This window comes from Melitaea cinxia, chromosome 6 (assembly GCF_905220565.1).
Source record: "Melitaea cinxia chromosome 6, ilMelCinx1.1, whole genome shotgun sequence".
Classification (NCBI taxonomy): Eukaryota; Metazoa; Arthropoda; class Insecta; order Lepidoptera; family Nymphalidae; genus Melitaea; species Melitaea cinxia.
Window position 1 is genome coordinate 4,113,737 of NC_059399.1, and position 18,714 is coordinate 4,132,450.

The following is an 18,714-nucleotide window of genomic DNA, read 5'->3' on the forward strand; positions in this document are numbered from 1 at the left end:
ATGTATTTTTTGATTTTATCATATATAAAATGCGTCAATGCAATTAATTTTAATTATACATATAGATAATACTTTTGCGTTTTTATTTTTATTTTATATATGTATAGAACGGTTTGATAAGATACCGGCTAATAATATAGTCAGTACTAACAGTTGCCCGTGGCTTCGCTCGTGTACAAATCTATAATATTAGGAAGGCTAAAGTAGTCTATAATCATTATAAATAAATAAATAAACGCTTCACACTAAACGGCGCCCAGTAGGATTTTTTCCTGTGTTTGGGGTCCGGAAACACACTCAATACACAAGTACAAACGCCCAGACCACGACAAACATCTATATGGCCAATAATCTGTCGTGAGCGGGGATCGAACCTGCGACCGCCAGTGCAACAGTCAGTACTGTGACCGTTGCGCCAACGCGTCGTCAAATTATATTACAACAATTCATGACTTATTTGTATCACATTTATGGTTCATCTTTCGTAGGGGAGAGAGGGGCTTGTTGTAACAGGGGTAAGTAGTAACAGGCTCTTTTCACTAGGATCTTAAACTTTATCAACGCATTTCTTTGACTCGATTTAACCTATAAACCGCGCTGCATCATATTGCCATAGCCAGTGTCCCGCCAGCCGGCGTAATGAGCGAAATTGTGCACGCGCATCATTTTTGTCAGGTAATATAAAATTGTACTGTCGTAAAATTTTGGTTTGCATTATTAATATCGACTAATTTCAGACTTTCTATATCTTATTTACATACAAATTTATCTATCTTTGATAATGTGTAACAGTTTTTAAGGTTGCTAGATTGTTTAAATAGTTATGTTGATAAATGTTAAAAATCATACCATGGGGTTAGTTGTAACAAAAACCCGGGGCTAGTTGTAACAAAATTCCAGGCTTGATTTAACGTGTTACAATATGCCCCAAGTTATGTTCTTCTAGAATGAGGGTGTATAAAAGAAAGTCAGAGCGGGCAACACAAGCCAAGAAGTGTACGAGTTAGCGGCAGCTAAAATTTTAGAAAAAAATGCAGTATTCGGAAAGCTAGTCAGACTTTTGGATTATGTCACGTATCTCTTTATAGATACATATTGTCTGGTATATGTGGTGAAGCTTACACAGATTCAAATAAAGAAGATTGGGTAGAGTGTATCATTTGTAAGATGTGGGCACATGTAGGATGTGTTACAGGAGACACTATTTCTTTTATTTGTATTAATTGTTGCTCAGATGAAGACTGAATTTAATTATAATGAAACCTACCAAATGTTGATTCTTATATAAGTACAATACTTTGTTAGATAGATATTAAAAAGAGATAATTACGAAGCATACCTTAGATATAAATAATTTAATTACTTACTGTGATATAAAAGTGCAATGATGATTATAAGTAGTGTTTAAGTACATAAAACAGTTAATTATTTAATTTTTAGGCGTTGATTACTTAAAAGTCTATTTGAGTTGATTTTTGATAAGAATTACATAATACCTACTTTAAAAAGGTGTCAATTTTGTTAAAAATAAACAAAGAATAAATGATTACAGGTATTAGTGTCGTTTTTTTTGTCGTTACTACTTGCCCCGGTAGATGTTACAACTTGCCCCAAGCACGAGGTAAGTTGTAACACCGCACTTCTTCTAGAAAATAATTGATTGTAAAATAATGACTAATAGTTATGGTATTATTTTTACTTTATTGGGTAGAGGAAGAGTTACAGCATCCATCCATCTTTATTTAGTAGCAATATAATCAATAGATTTCAAGATATATTAGTTTTCATGAAAAATGTTACAACAAGCCTCTCGCTCCCCTACTACCAGACTTCTCGCAAAGCTCGCGCTCGCTCCCAATTACGTTTCATGTCACAGTCGCGTGAATGATGGACTTTTATACAAACTTGTTTCTCAAGCCATTTTTAGGTAACTCCAGTGATACGGACTAATTTCCTATTTCACCATTTTGAATTTATGTAAAAGCTGGGATACTCATTTACGTTATATGCAATGAAGAATAAAAATAAAAATTCATGTTATTAAAATTTCTACTTTCGATATGACGGGAAAACGTTTACGATATTACGATATATTGAAGAGTAAAAATTACATCAAGACTAAAAAATCACATCAAAGGGTAAAAAAATATTTATACAAAAATAAAACGCACTTTTATATGAAATTTTGATGTGTTTGATTTTCCCGTAATTTCAAAAATACTCATCAGACGTCTATGGAAAAAGCTTCAAGCTTCATACTCTAAAAATAAAGGAGTTCAATACAAATTTCATTCCCTATTTCACCCATTTAGATTTAGAATTTTCACAAATACTGAAACAGTTGTTCACTCTTTTTTATTTAGTAGTCTAGGACTAAAATTTGATGTTTTCAGTTTTAAAAATGACGAATTTCTCTTAAAAGTAAATTTTCAATCCTTATTTCATCCTTTTAGATTGTCAAAAATTAAGTTTCATGCTTTATTTTAAAAAAATACGGGCGAAGGAATTGTATGACAAAAACAAACTTTCAACCTCTATTAGACGCCCTTAGAGGTTTAATTTTTCAAAATCTGTTCTTATTGGACATCTTTTACAATAAGTTGTAGTATTTGTAGTACGAAACCAACTTAATACACAAAATCCGTTTTTAGCGAACGTTTACTGACTATTAACTATCTCCAAACAACCACACTAATCCGGTCCTGTCACAAAATACTTTCTTAGCGGACTTTTACTAATTTTAAACTACATCTAAGCTACATTTTAAACATGTAGCATAAAAATGATGAACTTTTATACAAACTTGTGAGAGTCCTAAGACAACCTTAATCGGCCCTTTAAAAAACAAACCGTTCTACAACTACAACTGAGTCAATTTTCAACTTGTAGCACATACAATAAGTAGGAACATTTATAAAGCCTTTCGAGAGCCATTAGACCATCTTAATACAGCTCTGAATCAAAATGATTAGTAGACGTTTATTAGCTATCAACTACCTTCCTGCCAAATTTCAAGCTTCTATAAAAAATAAAGGATTTTCATGCAAAGTTGAAAGAGCACTCAGACCCCTTTAATCCGGCCCCATCGAAAAATTCGTTATTAGCGGACGTCTAAAAACTATAAAATGCCTTCCAGCCAAATTTCATATTTATTCGTCCATTGGTTTTTGAGATTTCGCGACGAGTCAATGGCCCAATGATTTTATATACACATCTACTCGTATAATATTAATATACGTGAAGCAAAAACTTTATAAGCCTTTATATGGGGAAGTATTAAATTATGCATAAAAATACTTGAAATTAACAAACAAAAAAAGATGATAAACACTGCCATGTATTTGACCCACACGCATATATATATATATATATATATATATATATATATATTTTTTTTTTTTTTTTTTTTTTTAAATTTCAAAGTTATAATTTAAATTAATTATGGTTGAACTAGTAGTATGGTAGTTCACGTTATTTTTGGCGTAAACTTGTGGAGGCCTATGTCCAGCAGTGGACTGTATAGGCTGTAATGATGATGATGATGGTTGAACTTCGACCACCGGGCTAGTACAGATTAATTGAGAGTTATAAACTACTTGCAAGTATTTTTTTGGAACATATGATAATATATTAACATCATATGATTAAATATTATATATAAGAGATTCAAAAAACAGAGTTAAGAAGCACACAAATAAAGGTTATCATATCTACGTCGATATTTTTACATATAAAAACATACTCGTATATTATACGTGTATAATAAATACTAAATACGGCTGGTACAGTAAAATAACTGTATTGAAGGTCTAAATAATAGGGTCGCTTGTTATTTGCTGGTTCTGTACAATAATCACAATGGAAACACCAACAAGTGATTATTTATTAATTATGTTGGTTAGCTGTGAAATTATTTGTACACGATTTGGCGTAATTTAGTACTCTGACTCTGGCGACATTACCTGTTAAATTGTCTACTTATTACTAGCCCGTCTTTTTTGTATATTATAATTTTTGATTTCAAACGAATATAAAACGATTGTAATTTACAATGATAAGTAATAATTGTGTTTGTAAGCAAACGAAAAAAAAACCGACTTCAATTATATCGACAAGTAATACAACGTAGGTAGACGAAAAAATAGTCAAGTAAATACGCATTATCAAAGATTACTCCAAAAGTTGTAATCAGATCTCGATGAAATTTAAATGTGGGCACATAATAAACATCAGCTTTTGATTAACTTAAAAATCATCAAAACCGGTACACCAGTAAAAAGCTATGCGGAATTTCGAGAGTTTCCCTCGATTTCTCTGGGATCTCATCATCAGAGCCTGGTTACCTTATCACGGTTCTACATCAGGGATATCTCCTTTTCAACAAAAAAAGAATTATCAAAATTGGTTCATAAACGACGAAGTTACGAAGTTTTATACGGTCGAATTGAGTAACCTCCTCCTTTTTCTGAAGTCGGTTAATAAAACGTTGGTAATCAAAAAATAGTAAATTAAATACGCGTTACAAAGGCTAATAACGCAAAAAGTACTCTTATTTTCGAATACAGTCGAATTGAAGACTCCACTCTACGATTATTCACGAACATTCGTAGAATTTTACTGTTTTTTCGAAAGCATATACCTACCTAGGTATATCTTATGTAAATAAAAATGAATAGCTCGCTGAGTTTTAAAGTTCAAGCTAGATTCGGTTAATTTATTTTTACGTTTTCTAATACTTTGGAGCAGTTTCATACCTAGTGAAAAAAAAAACAATATTAAAAATGTCAGAAAAAAAAATCGTAACAATTACTTCTACTTCATGTATTTAACAGTTCACAAGATGTCTGTCGAGTCAGTGTTTATATAATATAAGTTGTTATATATGCGTCTATATATTGATATTATACTTGTGAATGGATTATAATTTGAGTAATTCATGAAAAAATATCGTAAATTTGCCTGTCATTATCATCAAGTCATTAAACACGAATAATTTATGACGTTTCCGTCATATATTATTATTTATGTGATATTTGTTGAAATCGAAAAATAATGGAGTATGTGAATGTATTTTAGAGACCATTAAATTTCGAGTTGATTATGCAAATACTACCATACCGACCGACGCGTCGGTATGGTGTAAGTTTGAGGTAAATGTTCTGTTGTTCGACTGGAATTCATAATATTTACACAACTTGCTCGTCAAGTTTGCCGTTTACGATACACTTGTCTATTATATGGCGGATCGTTGTAATATTTCATCGTTTCCTTAATTTAAGACCATAGATTTTGTCACATGGTAACATATTATATACTTTTAATATACTAGTGTTCGCCCAGAGGTCGAAATTCGACTATCATTAAAAAAATTTATTAAAGAAAACCAAAAAATAATGAAAGTAAAGAACCTTTTTAAAAATTTTTTATTATTGATTGAACAAATTTGATGAATTAAAATTAAGGTAAAATTTTGTCTTGCTAACTCGATAATATCGATAATATAATGAGATAAAATATTCAACTATAAATATTTTATCTATAAGTAGTCTTAATCAGTTATATCTCTCTGCACTTACTTTGTACGTGGTATAAGTAAATTATCCAAAAAAAAAAAAAAAATGTTTTACGCTGCGAACGTTTAAGAAAAAGTCAGTTATGATGTAGTAGATTCGCTGATTATTCAGAAACAGTTCGAAAGCCTGTCCCGTCAGACTGGACTTATTTGTCTCGAGACCATAATTACGTTTACAGCAGGATATGTGAATGTTAACGAGAAACTGAGAAATCTTGGGATAACAGCTGCCTAATTATTGCTCTTTATGGTAAAAGTATCTTGAAATGATATTTCTCACAGAACATTTCATATATGGTTACAATAAAGAACTAAACGTTTTGTGGACAGAATTGTTTAAAAAATTATAATTATACTAATTTAATTTATTTAAAATTAGGTATTTTTATCTACCTAATTTTTTTTTTAAATAAGATTTGGTAATGCTCAGTTACAAATGGATGTATTGTGTTGATTTTTCGAAAATTAATTTTGTGTTCAAAAAGTATTATGTATCGTTGAGTTTGTTTGAAATGTATTTAATGTGAATTATTAGTAATTTTAATTAATGTAGAGATTTTTTTTCTCGTATCCATATAAATAAAAGTGAATGCAGTTTCATGATTTCCAAATCGGTTAAATAACTCGTGTAGTACGAGAATTTGGCCACTTTGACAGAAAAGTAATTACGAATTGCGTTGGATTTAAAGGTAATAAAAGTCAAGTTAATCATCTTCTGTCCTACTTGTTTAAAAGAAATTCGAATTTTTTTAAATTAGTGTCTTTTAGTTGTAAATGTAATTACATTTTTTGAATGACATTACAACTCATTAAATAGCGGAAAATGTTGTAATTTTTTTTTTGACAATAAAACTTTATATAAGCTTAAAGTATGGATTGATTATATAAAAATTAAAAGTTTAACACTTGTTTATTCTTAAAAAAATATGTTTAATGCTCATATATATATGGTAGCTAGTGTGCTAATAGTGCCTACCTACTACTATTGATAAAATCTGCTACTACGTAGAAAACTGTAATCATGATTTCGCCCCGCATCTTTAATTTTTTTTTTTATTAATGTCTGGGTCTTTTGTAATATTTATTAATATAATTTATTACCACACATAATCGAATAAATTTTGTAAGAAAAATTCGGCACACGCCTCACTAGACTTGTTTATTATAATTTAAATTTTATATATGATTATATAACAGTAAAATTACTTAGAAATGATAAAAATAATCAGCCACGTGTCCACGTAATATTGTATAAAGCATGTGTATGTAAATTAGGCTAAATCGTTTTGCATTCCTGACAACTTCTATATTTACAATACATCATTTTTTTTTAATTTGTTTGTGATAGATTTTTTTCTTTTATATGTACAATAATTGTGTTTGCAGGTAAACGAAAAAAAACGATTTTAATTATATGGACAAGTAATAACAACGTGAGTAGACGAAAAATTAGTCAAGTAAATACGCAGTATCAAAGATCAAAAGTTGTAATCAGATCTCGATGAAATTTAAACATAACACAACATAACAATACGCTTTATTGTACACCAAAACAGAAATAATACATACCGGATTGATTTTAACAGAGTATCATAAGGTACAAAGAGCGGCCTTATCGCTGAAAAGCGATCTCTTCCAGGCAACCTAGGGGCAGAGGAGATGGTATTGTGTCGGTGTAGGTGTACAAATTGAGACATAATCCTTTAAATATATTTACTTACACACATATACATATATATGTACATACATACATACATACATACACACATACATAATTTAAATATGCCTACATGATAAACATCGGCTTTCGATTAAATTAAAAAATTTCAAAATCGGTACACTCAGTGAGAAGTTATGGGAATTTTCGAGTTTCCCTCGATTTCTCTGTGATCCCATCATCAGATCCTGGTTTCCTTATCATGGTACTACACCAGGGATATCACTTTTCCAACAAAAAAAGAATTATCAAAGTCGGTTCATAAACGACGAAGTTATTCCCGAACCAATGAGTTATATTTTTGTTAAAGCATAACACAATTTTGATTCATCTAAAACAAAGATTTATTTATTAAAAACAGATAGGTTTTACATAACAATTATCACAATCAAAAAATAATTAGGTAGGTACTAACCTAAAACAAAGAATCGTCAATTAGATGTTCATGCTTTACAATTGTTATTATAAAAACTTAAATAGTTCTTTACACTTTGAATTGAAGCAAACTCACAAACAACTACGTTTTAAAGACATTATAAAGAAAACATTTGTAATCTAATTAATTCTAACTATTTGATTTGGACAAAAGAAAAAATACGCTTTTATATTCTCCCCACTGGTGGCTCCCTCTTGTAGCTTAACTGATAGGTACATACTCAAAAGTCAATGTCTGTGTCCCCGGAGAAGAAAGTCCGGGTAAAGAGGGCAACCTCGAGGCCCGTACCCGGACAGACCCTCGGGCCTGTCAGGAAGACCCACACACAATGTCTGTGTCAACGTCAACACAAAGCTTACATATATATGGTCGAATTGAGTAACCTCCTCCTTTTTTGAAGTCGGTTAAAAAAGAAATGACGTTTTGAATATAAATGTAACTGCATTATTTAATTACTTTATTTCGACGAATTGAAAATTATTTTTCTGATTTTTTTATATATATTATATATATTTTTAAGTTATATACCTAATCGTAGTTATAATCAATACATATATTAAAAATGTAACATTTTTGAGCACGCTAATCTCAGAAACGGCTTATTCGATTTTGAAGCGGTTTTCACTTACATATTGTGGTAAACTTCATTTAACATTTAGTGTTTGTTCCATGTCAATCGGTTTATAAATAAAAAAAGTTATGCCAGTTTAAAGAATCTCGTTGAACATCCCATAGAGGAAAGATCCACGCGGCCAAGCTTGTTCTTAATATGACAAACCAAATTAAAATACATTACTTAAATAATTTAAAATGTCCTTAATTGGGTATATGCTTAAAACGAATGTAAGTCAATTAAGGTTATGTATATAATCGAATATCTATCTCTTTACCTAGTGGAACATAAAACAAGCTTGGTGGAAAAATATAACACACCTTTAGAAAACTATATAATCACGCAATTAATCACGTAATTTTAATTGTAAATGCAAAGACTTATCGCAGTGACGTGTGAATTCAATTAAATACATAGATTTATAACAAAGTTTGGTTTGACGTATAAGTATTAAAAACGCTTATCAGATTAAAAAAGTAACTTTCTTCTAATTTTCTTCTCGATCTCTCTCCTAAAAAAAGACAAATAGTCAGCAACAACGTTACGCTATATTTATTTTTTGTTATAACATGGTTATAACAGATTATGATAGTAATTGACGTAACGTGTGCTTATTAAGTGTAAGCAAAGATGCAGGTAAAACTTGAATAAAAAAAAAGTTAATATTTACAAAAGAATTTATAGATACCCTGTTAATTCTCTATTTAAATATTAGAATAATGACTGTATTCTGTCGAATAAACGAATAATTAAAAATACTTCCTTGTATGAAAATAAACATTCAAGTTTCACAAATAACGAACATTAAATGCGCTTAAAAGAATAAAGCAAACTTTATGTATAATTTTTTTTATTTTTTTATACTAACATATATATTATAACGTCAATACACAATTTATATGATATAAAAGCTTGCCGCTACATTAAAGTACTCTTATTTACTAAAGTTTGCAATTTTTAAAAATTAAAGTCAATCAGATCAAGCTACATAATTTCCTTGTTTATCTACACAGGTAAAGCTACATAGTGTATTGTAATCCAAACCAACTGTGTATATAAAAATTCAGCTCTTTTTTTCATTTTGAAGCGTATATCTTAAATCGATGGTTTGAAATCTCATTGATTTAAATTGAATTGCAAGATTCACCCTAACGAACACACACAGTGACACAGGTCAAATTCGTGGATTCAATTTACGACGATATCATAATGATACCTACTGAAGTTGGCACTATAAAAAATGTACGTGTAGTACGCGGAAGTTTATCTGTAAAAATATAACAATGTTAATGAACGTAATAGCAGAGATTTTTTATTTTATCTTTCGGTATCTTATCATACATAATAATGCTTGCTTTTAACAGATAAACGTGCATGTCATTTACAACTAACGTGTTTGTTATTATTTATTATAATTTCTTTTGCCTTTTGTGTTTGTGTTCTTTAAATCAATTTATGAGTATAGCCATAATGATTTGGAACTTATTTAAAAAGTGTACTAAGTGTCCGTAGACTTATCCGTGTAGAAATCATTTATTTTTAATAATTATTGGTATAATATATTTATAAATAATATATTAGAAAGTTCGGGGTAACTTTTGTTCCCATGTGTATATTATAATAAAAAAGGTTTTGCGGTTTTAATGCTAAATTATAATCAAAGCTATAACGCTAATTGACTTTATATTATTGTACTGTTTTAAACATTTCTAAACGTGTTAACACCCGTATATCTACTGTTATATCATCTCGTCGTCTCGTTAAAAATTTCTCATTACGTATCATCAAAGTCGGTTTTTTAAATTTAATAATCATTGTCAAGGTTAGCGTATTCGCTGTCGAGTTCGTTCACTCGTGATTTTTTGTCGCCGCCTTGATTTTTATTTAGTGCTGACTCTTTGTTCACTGTTAAGAGTCGGTGTAGTCGGTAGTAGTACGAAAAGATTGTTTGCAAATCAATTACAGTCGGTCGTACAAATCGATTGTTATTTTTGATTTTGTTACTTGTAAAAATTGGTGGCAAATCAATTAAAGTCTGTATTCTCGTATATTATACAGATAAAACGTTATTACGTAATGATTAATTTTCGGATCAATATGAAGATGACCCACTTATTTTCATTCGATACAAATTATTGTCAATCAAATGTTTCTTATTTGTAGTACCGACATCGAGTGATTAATTTCTTCATAGAAATAACGTACAGTAAGACGCCATAGAACGTTCTAGGACTTACCAGCATTCCATGTCGATGGCCGTTTAGAGTATTCGCTTTTCTCCGTTGACCGTGTCACAGTCCTCAGTTAGCACTTATTAACTTTAGTATGCAGTAAGTACTCGTGTGGACATTTACTCGTTTTTTTTTGTTTGTCCAACGGAAACCTTTATAAGGAAAGGAGGTGACACGAATCAGAGACGTTGTCCTGCTTAAGATAAGGTTTAAGGTAGGGCAAGTTAGAATAATACATTATGAGACTAAAGCTTATATCAGACATCTAAATAAATGTAATACGGTATGTATATTCTACATTTTAATTACTGTTTTTAAAGTTTTAATATATTGTGATTAATTTCTACACCATTTCACTGACTTTGTTACTAATCATTGACTTGTTTGTATAATTGGGTCGGCAAACAAGCGAACGGCTCACCTAATGGCAAGCGATTGCCGTAGCTTATAGACGCCTGCAACACCAGAAGCATCGCAAGCGCGTTGCCGACCCTAACTCCAGTAGAGCAGAGCTCGCGTTCAGCTTCCTGCTATTCCCTACGTCAGTAGGCCATAAGTTCTCAGCAGTTTTCAACGACCCTTAGGTATATGTTGCTATGGCACTGCACGTGCGTAAATGTAACGAAATGGTCAGTAAACTATATCTACATTTTATAAAGCTGAAGAGTTGAACGCGCTAGTCTCAGGAACTACGGTTTCGAATTGAAAAAATTGTTTTTTTTTTACTCTATTTACTTATAATAGGTTAAATATATTGATAATAGGTTAAATAGTATTTTGGTACGTTTTTCCTTAAAATGAACGCGGGTGATGACGCAGGGCATAGCTAGTATGAATATGAAATGCTAGTAAACTTACTCTTGAAAGTTATACACGTAAAAATAAACTCTTTATTACATCCTACTCATTATACATATTTCCCATTCCTTACATTAATTAGCCTTTAAGATTAAGTAGGAAGGGAAGCTAGCTTAACATAAGCCGTACGTTCAAAGGTTTCTGTACATTTCGGGTTTCAAGCTAACAATCCTAGTACTGAGAAATTTTTGAATAAACCGATCATGGAATTAAAAAAAAAATACGTAGAATCTTTGATATATTATATAGTATATTTATATGTATATATAAATAATCTGAGACATTTTGACATCCATTTCTCCAAAAGAACTATGAAGAAGTTCGGGCCAAAAATACTAATTGTCATAGCTTGTAGTATAAGGTCAAATCGTATCCAGTATATTTTAATTCTATTCAGCTGTTTTTATTGTGTTGAATGACCAAACTACAGATGAAAAAAAAATATGTTTTTGGTTTTAGTATTGACTACCGAGTGACTTGACATTTAAAATATGTCTAATGTACAGAGTTGGACATGTTACGTGTAGTATTTATGTATTATATTTTTTATGTGTAGAATTCAGTAGTACTTATATATTTTTTAATTGACACTAAATCCACTAAGCAAAAATTCTAATGAAGATACATGGCAGTATCTGTGCGATCCCTTTGGCCGAGATAAGGATAATTTGTCCTAATTACTATTTTGTATTGACAAGCAAGGTCGATGGACTCAACTAACGACCAGACTCCTGTATCGAGGAAATAAAGTGCATGAAACAGCTAATAGGACACGCAAATGAGGCTCTTATTCTTTAGCAATAGATGCCAAAATTGAGCGAAATGTTTTTGAAAGTTGTAAGAGTTTGAACGGTATAGTATGGAATGTACAGCCATATAGTATACCTATACATTATTGTGTGTAATCTGCGTAAGGATTAATTCACGCAATGTCATACGAATTAACAAGTAACGGTCGATTAACTATTCAAATTGATCACGCTTTGAATAATGAAATAACGTATTGCAAGCGATTTAATGATAATTAATTAATTATATTGGACGTCTGTTGCTATATGCGTGTATAGATTGAATCTATTTACTATATTTTACATGTCATTTAATGGTTATTTCAATTTATAACCAGGATGTTTTTTTTAATTTCCATACTTTGTGACTCATACCATACAATCGTAAATAAAATATTAAAAAAAAGATTATATAAGACATGAATCGAAATCGAATGGTCCTTGAGATTATTTTACCTAAAATGAATAGTTCTATCGGTTATTACCAATAAGTATTTTTTTATTAGTGGTAAAAAATATTTAAGATACCTTTTTACAAACATCCTTATTCGCTTCTCAGGTGACAAAATAATTCTTATGATTTTATTATTTAAATTTTTTATAATTTAAATATAAAATCAAAGATCTAAGGCAAAAAATGTGTATAGTGTGTGTAAAATTTATACATATTTTAAAAAAACCAGATATAATTTTATACTACCATTTAAAATCAACTACTATTCCAAGGCTACATGAAATATTTTGAGTAAAAGAACATACACATTTATTTGGTAGTTTTAAATATTATGTAATACCCGATAGACGGGATCAGTTCTGTTAGATTTAAATCTTTATAAAAAGTTAGAAACATTAAATTAAATAAAAGTTGGAATCAGGTTGATTTAATACTGTTTTTATACGAGTGCTTTTCGTATAGTTATATATATTTTAAAAAAAGTAATGAAACAGTAAGAAATAAACGATGAACGAAAAAATGTTAAATAAATGTACACTTGTTCTCTCTAGTCCAACTAACTGTACTGTAAACATTACATTTTTCATTTCATTACATTTCATTTACATTTTTTTAAATTTAAAATTTTATAACATTATTCGTCTTCCCTTGTTTTATTTTATAATGTTATCTTATGAGATTAATCATTTATCACAGGTTTATCTGGCTTATGTTTTATCTCAATTGAAATATGAGACATATATCTTAATACATATAAATGAACAATTTAAACATCGTTTCCTATATTAATATAAAACAGGTACTGTGAGTCTTTTTATTGTTGTTAATTTTTGATGTGTGGGAATTCTTAATTCGATTCTCTCTGATCCTACGTCTAAACTAGCGATCAAAATATATTGTATGTTTTCGAAATTAATTAGATTAAGAAGGAAGTGATTTTTGTTATGCAGAACAATGGGGCTGACATAGTCGCTAAGCAAACTAAGCCAAGCCTCTTTTAGATATAAAAAAAAAAACAAGAAACGACTTTAGAAGATAAAACTTGGGTTTAGACTTTGAAGTTCCATTTGTCTGGTTTCCCCAAATTATAATACCCACATGAATAATTTTGTTGGGTATTCTGTAATGTAGGTAACAAAGATGGAACTTATAATGAAAGAATAAACTTACAAGATTACTATTTTATTAGTGAATTTTAAATATAGTTTACTGACTTTTTTTTTTCGTGTGCTTCGGCCTGTAATACTACTGGGCATAGGCCTCTTTTCCCATGTAGGAGAAGGATCAGAGCTTAATCCACCACGCTGCTCCAATGCGGGTTGGCGGATATATTCCCTACTACGAGTAACGGTCGCTATCAGGTGTACATGATAACAACTTTTTTTTTTCGTTTTTCTTTAATTTTCATTTTTTCTGTTATTTTTTTCAGAATAGGTTTAAATTAATAAATTGGAATTGCAATCGGATAATGTTTCTTTTTTTGTATCTGTAACTTAACAAAAGAATGAAATTCACCTTGTTGATATTTATTTAGTGACAAATCCATTATGACATATGTGATAAAGGGAAAATATCAATTTTGGATAAAATTGACAGGTTCAAGTACGTGATGTAAATTATATTTATATCTATCTATACAATAACATAAAAATGACAACTATTTTGTTTAATGCTTGATAAATATAGGTACACGTTTGAGGACCTTCAAATTTTGTACACTGTACATCTATAATGTAAATTTACACCACATATAAATAATAAAAAAAAAACCTATAAAAATACAAATATACGAAATAGAAACCTCCTTTTTAAAGTCCTTTAAATACACTTTATCCTTACACATTAAAATGACAATAAGATAGCAACTAGTCGCGATTATGTTGCGATTATATTGTGTTCTTGTTATCTCAATATTAATATTCTGCACACAGGTATGCGAGCGTTGTGAATACTGCGTACTTAGTTTTGGTGTCATCTGTACAAATGGTGTATACTTGAATTGTGTTTTTCGTCTTTTTTCTTAATGGGTCTTATCATTGCGGAACGTTACTTGTCATAGGCGAGTGCTGTTTCGTTGTACAAAAATATATAGAAATTTTTTAACGTTTTATCACTCATCATCATCACTTCAGCCTATCGCAGTCCACTGCTGGACATAAGCCTCCCCAAGTTCGCGGCGCGTGAACTCGAGTGTTTCGCCCATAGTCACCATGCTTGCTGGGCAGGCGGGTTGGTGACAACAGGGCTGGCTTTGTCGCACCGAAGACGCTGCTGCCCGTCTTCGGTCTGCGTATTTCAAATCCAGCACTTGGATGGCCATCCCGCCATCGGTCGGCTTTTTAAGTTTCAAGGTGGTAGTGGAACTGTGTTATCCCTTAGTCGCCTCTTATGACGCCCACGGGATGAGAGAGGGTTGCTGTATTCTTTACTGCCGTAAACTACACAGCGAAGTTTTAAAAATTTGGTTATTGACCTGACAAAACTTTGTCTTGCATGCATTGCAGATAGGGTTAATCTAAATCTACTAAGCATGGGCGTACCCAGGGGGGGGCAAAGAGGGGCAGCTGCCCCCCCCTGGATTTTGTTAACCTCCCTACTAACTATCTACTATTGTCGATAAAAGTTTTTATTTGCCATTTGGAATAATTTTATACTTTTAAAAATCGCGCGGCGCACCTATTCTACTTGCTAGCAGCCTGTAGGCAAACGCCGCGCTCGCTTGCCAGTGGCTCGGTCCGTGGCCGCTTCGGCTCCGCGCCGACACGGCACACGAACATTACCGAATCTAGCCGAGCCACGGCGAGCGCTCGTCTTGCTCGACGTGATGTGCCGCTACGGTGGGAGAGAGTACGAAAGGCTTGCATTTATTTGACATGTAATTGTTTTGAAAGAGCACAACGGGCTTTGGTGATGAAAAATATTAATTCAAAGTAGGTATATTAAAAATATTGGTAGATACTGTGTTACTGAGTTATTGTATTCTGATAATACGTATATGTACATATTCTGTTGAACAATAATAAAACGTTGAATGAAAATGGATATTCGGAACTTTTTTTGTGAGAATTTTATAATTAAAGAATTTGGCTAAGATCTAGACTAGGTAAAACCGAATTAGAAAATCTGAATTATGGGGTTTTTGGGTGTGGAGAGTGGAGGGTGTAGGGGAATCTATACAAGGTAACACTGTCACACCTCAAAACCCCATGGTTATGGAGATATCCATGGTTAAAGTTTTGAGGTTAGAAGAAGAATTTAAAGCTATTATAATACCTTTGAGCTCGTACTGTTTGCATTGTGTGACAAATCGACACTTTTAAACAAAATAACGCGTCAGGCATAATATTCTAATAAAATTGGTAACATTGCGTGCTAGAATATAGGTTTAGAAATTCGAAAAATACCCCAAAACCGAATCGGAGCACCCCACTGTCCACGTGGTCTTGGTCTGTCCTACCCCTAGAGTGTTTTTTTGTGTGCCGCGGAGGCGCGGAGGGAGGGCAGCCCTCGCCCGCCGTGCGAAAGCGCGCGAACGAATGCGTAGAGGAGCGGCAGCCGGCTCCGCTGCGGAACGGAGCAGGAGTGAGCGTGCTTTCGCACGCAAGGGCGGAAGGGCTGCACTTCCCGCAGCGCCGGAGCCAAGCGTTCCTCTAACTTTCGAAATTCTTCTTCTAACCTCAAAACTTTAACCATGGATATCTCCATAACCATGGGGTTCTGAGGTGTGACAGTGGTACCAGGGGTAGCGTTCCCCACCCTCTCCCCCTCTTCCCCCCACGGTCTCGAAATTCGGTTTTACCTAATCTAAAACTTTCCCAAAGAATTTAAATAAATAATTACCTATTTTACTTTATGTTTATTTATTTGACTAGGTGCTTATACGAGTAAAATTTGATTTGCCCCCCCCTGGCTCAGAACCTGGGTACGCCCATGCTACTAAGTTCAATAAGTTCACTTTTATTTAGTTTATATACCTATTTATATATATGTATACATTTAAAGTACCTTGTAAAAGGTCAGCGAAATTAGTCAATAGTATATGTAACAACTTTACTTTTGTATTATTTAACGTGTTTATGAAATTCAAGTTGTTTTAACCAAATCTTTGTTTATTACAAGCTATTCATCAAAGCGAGGTTGTTCAAGTACATAAGTAACAATGGAAATATATCTGTAATGTTTGCGGTAATTATTTTATTGTTTAACGCAAAACTGTTCGAAGTCTAAGGCACCGTAGACAGCGAAAATTCTATTTAGATAGATTTGTTATAGAATAATATACCTATGTAAAATTCAGGAACAGGCGATGAAAGAAACGGTATAGTCATTTTATTTTCATGGACAATTTACATAAAATTTTAGGTCTATTTAGTAAAATAATTCAAAAGCCTATAAATAGGTAGTTAAACTACTTTAGCCTAGAAAGTGAAAGTACTCTATTTGTTAAGGATCATTGTGGGTTTCATACCTTTTTCATATGTAAATATTACCTTTATCCACAGAAGATATATAACTTTGTTATAAATCTTGTTGTGTAGCTTGTTTAATATTAGTTGAATAATATATTTTTCTAAAAGTTAGTATACATATTATTTTTAATTATAATGACCGGTCCTAACCGGATTTTGTTTATTTATTCTAAAGTCTAAAGTTTTTTGCGAAATACAGCATTTTGAAGATTTTCTATTTAATATGTAAAAAAGTAGGTCCTAATATTAACGAAACTTGTTTTTGTTATATAACAAAAAGGTGGTTAAAGAAGAATCGTAGACAAAAATATTGCGATCGCATGGCATGGTACGTAATGTTATGAAAACAACGTTCACTGATCAAGTTTACCGATCATTGCCATACGCAGTTAGCATTTAAATTATTATAAGGCTGATCGTATGTAAACGTAGTTTTCTGCGCAGCACAGAGAAGTTAAGTATGAACAAATAATGAGGGTGAAATACTGTGATGTAGATACTGACATTTATATGGAGATTATGGTACAGCATTACCAGGAAATGACAGTTGGAGCTATTATGTTTCATTTCATGTCAGCAAGGTCTTTTTGTGTATGTTGGCTGTCATACGTCGTTTACTGAAGTTAGGACAAGAAGTTTAACCGATTGTACAATTTGTTTGTCAATAAATCGCGACATACGTTTACGCAATAGCTTTTTTTGACTTTTTTATGTCTTGACAAACATTTGATAAAACATTTCTTTTACCTGACTGAGCTGTGCTGCTTTGTGCTGTTCATTTTTGTGCTACTTCGTCAACATACGCTCAGCTTTAAACTTGTCGCGACTACAATTTCAATGTAAACCCACAAGAGCGGAACGTACTCGTAATTATTAAATGTTACATCTGTATTTGAAAAATAAATTGCATTACTACCGATTGAAGATATATAGTTGTTTTAAATTTATAGGTGTACAAAACAGCAGATAAAGTAGTCAGTCTCAGTGTAACTTTACAATAAATCTGCTTAAAAAAATGTTGTTTGAATTAAAACGTGAACACTAACGTAGAAGGGGAGGTATTTGATAATGTTAAACCATTTTTTACTATAATAAAATACAAATAAAAAAGCTGGGCTCTAATTAGCTAACTATTTTCTGAGTGGTTATATTATGGTTGTATTTTCGGAAGATTTTTTATTTTTTATTTCTGTTACTATTAAAAGAAGAGAATTGTCTTTTTTGATAGAATTTAAAAAACGGTAAAAATAAATTCTTAATTACTTTTAAAAACTATACATAACATATTTTAAATCTAAAAATTTATAAATAAATAGAAAACGTTAAATAAATCTTTTAGTAAGGTTGTGTTTCCACATGATTACTCTCGTTCAATGTCGAATATATAATGACTCCAAGTGCCATAACTTCATTAAAGTGTACAGTTATAACTGTTAAAAATGTATTCTTTTATCATTTAATAAATATGTTTCCATTATTATAGTAGTAAGCCGAAAACAATGCCTCCATAAATTAATAATAACATTGAAATAAAAAATAATTTTTATTATTTGTAAAATAAATTATTAGGTATATA

At 31.4% G+C, this 18,714-nt stretch overlaps 1 long non-coding RNA gene across 1 annotated transcript; it reads right to left on the reverse strand.

The window, feature by feature from the left end:
- Positions 1-2,401: 2,401 nt before the first annotated feature.
- On the reverse strand, positions 2,402-15,792 carry LOC123654208. The gene is made up of 3 exons (XR_006743209.1): positions 15,195-15,792; positions 14,825-14,830; positions 2,402-2,412 (listed from the first exon to the last, which is right to left on the reverse strand). It is a non-coding gene; the product is annotated as an uncharacterized LOC123654208 (long non-coding RNA).
- Between the last annotated feature and the right edge of the window lie 2,922 nt (positions 15,793-18,714).